We start from the raw sequence: 2,716 nt of genomic DNA, 5'->3' as shown, positions 1-2,716 counted from the left end.
AGTTGAAAAACAAGATTAGAAAAGAAAACACAAGTCAAACCTGAAATGGAATTGGCGTATTGCACCAAAGTAAAAGACTCTGGGGTGGGTGGGTGTGTGGGGAGAATACAGGTCCATGAAAGATGATGAATGACATAGTGGGGGTTGTATTGTTAAATGGGAATCTGGGGAATGTTATGCATGTACAAACTATTGTATTTACTGTTGAATGTAAAACATTAATTCCCCAATAAAGAAATAAATTATTAAAAATAATAATAATAAAATAAAAAGTAAAGAAAAGAAGAAATATCCCTGAAAACATTGAGAGAAAGCATTTGACGTATTTGAGTTCAAAATAATCCAAATGGCAGTGCATTTTTCACCAGGAAATCATGGACACAAGAAAATAACAGCACAATATTTTCAAATGCTGAAAGATTACCAGCCCTGAATTTTATATAGAATAATAAACTATCGTTCAGTGATGAAGGAAAAATCAGACATTCTCAGGTAAAATCAGATCTACCTTAAAAGAATTGTGAAAGAGTGGTCCTTCATTAAAAAAATAAATTAAGAAAGTATCTTGAAACATTGGGAATAATAAAAATTAATGCAAAAAGTCAATGTGAGTCCATTATAGTTTTTCTGTTTTATCTTGAGGATTTTAAATTGTTTGAATTTTTTTTTACATATGTGACAAAGTCCTTTGAATTTATTCACACATTCTACCAGCATAAACTCCTGGTTTTGACTTCAGCTGAAATTATTCGAGATATAACTACCTGAAGGATTTAGTGAACAATCTAGTCATACCCCTTGACTTCAAAACCCTTCACTTGCAGTATTCAGTGCATTTCAAGAAAAGTGCTTTGGCATTCAATACTTGCTCAGTATCCATTGCTCCATTGCTATGATGGAAGACACCCCACTGCATCCTGCCTGTTTGAATGAAATAAAGAAAAACTGTTCATACTCATCATTTTCACCACTCTTCGTGCCTTCTAGACCCAGTTAATAAGTGTCAAGGTGCCACTCTACTTAGAACTACTCTTTTTATGACTTCTGCTAAACCAGTCTTTCTTATTCAGAGTTTTTTCAGAATTTTGAGGCAGGGCGCACAGCAATTCGTATACCCTCAATGAAATCTATTCAGGTCCATTTAGTCTGGGGAGATTCTCTTTGACCTAGCCTGGGGAGGGTCACATAGTTAGCACTGAGAAGTGTCAAGGTTGCCCTTAATAGACAGGAAAGCCAACAGAATCAGCCTTCGGGATTAGTGGAATCAATGGAATGACAGGTGTTGCAGTCGCGTCACCTTCACACCTGAGCTAGCATTTACTTCCAAACAAAAAGAACACACACACACTTGATAAAAATGTTTTTAATTAATTAAAATTATTATTGTTATTATTATTATTATTATTTGCCACCAGGGTCATTGCTGGGGCTCAGTGCCTAAACTACGAATCCACTGCTCCCGAAGACCATTTTTTCCTATTTTGTTGCCTTTGTTGTCATTATTATATTATTGCCATTGCTGTCATTGTTGTTGGATAGGACAGAGAGAAATGGGGACAGGTGGGGAAGACAGAGAGGGAGAGAGAAAGACAGACACCTGCAGACCTATTTCACCGCTTGTGAAGTGACTCCCCTGCAGGTGGGGAACCGAGGGCTCGAACCAGGATCCTTACACTGGTCCTTGCACTTTGGGCCACCTGCCTTAACCTGCTGCACCACCACCAGACCCTAGAATGTTGTTTCTAAAAGGTCTCTTTCTTAATGTACGGTCTTAAGTCTTCATCACATCTGTAATGTTTCTTGTTTTTAAATTTCCAAATTATTGAAACTGTTGATATATATGTATGTATAATATTGAAGTCACAATTCTAACCTTTAAGTCTAACAATATGTCAAAATAATTGACAACCATGAAATGTTCAAATTGCATATTTCAAATTATTTTAAAAAGGATGATCAAGCACACAAATCAGCTGAAGCAAAGACTCTTTCACACACTAATAGAAATTAAACAGGCAGACTGATTCATTGTTTAGTGGAAAAAAACATAGTTTGAAAACTTTACAAATTAAGGACATTTAAATATTTTATTTGTTAAATTTCTTAGTGATTTACAAAATAACAGGGGTACAATTCAACACCATCCCCACCATCAGAATTCTATGGTACAAATATATACATTTCCATTTTTATTTTTTTCAAATTATATTTATTATTTATTTATTGGGTAGAGACAGCCAGAAATCAAGACGGGAGGGCATTGATAGACAGTTGCCGCACTGCTTCATCACTCGCAAACCTTTCCCCCTGAAGGTGGGAATGAAAGCTCAGACTCAGGTCCTTGAGCATTGTAACATGTGCACTCAACCAAGTGCACCACCACCTGGCCCCTTCCCATTTTTCTCTGTGGTCCTCCTTCTATTCCATTTTAAATTACACCTACACCAATTGCTACTTCTGTATGTCCTTCCTTTTTTCCTCCTCCCTCTGGGACCTGATAAAATTGGGTTTCAGAGCCCTCTAGTCACCTTCCCGTAACATTTCTCCTCTGGGAGTATGGACCAAAATACTTAATGGGGTACCGAAGGTGGGAGTTCTGGCTTCTGTAATTGCTTCTCCACAGGGCATAGGCACTGGCAGGTAGAGCCATTCCCCCAGCCTGTTTCTATCTTTCGCTAGTGGAAAGGGCTTTGGAGACATGAGGTGCTGGGGCACA

The sequence above is a fragment of the Erinaceus europaeus genome, chromosome 19 (genome assembly GCF_950295315.1).
Source record: "Erinaceus europaeus chromosome 19, mEriEur2.1, whole genome shotgun sequence".
Classification (NCBI taxonomy): domain Eukaryota; kingdom Metazoa; phylum Chordata; class Mammalia; order Eulipotyphla; family Erinaceidae; genus Erinaceus; species Erinaceus europaeus.
This window is presented reverse-complemented; position numbering follows the sequence as displayed.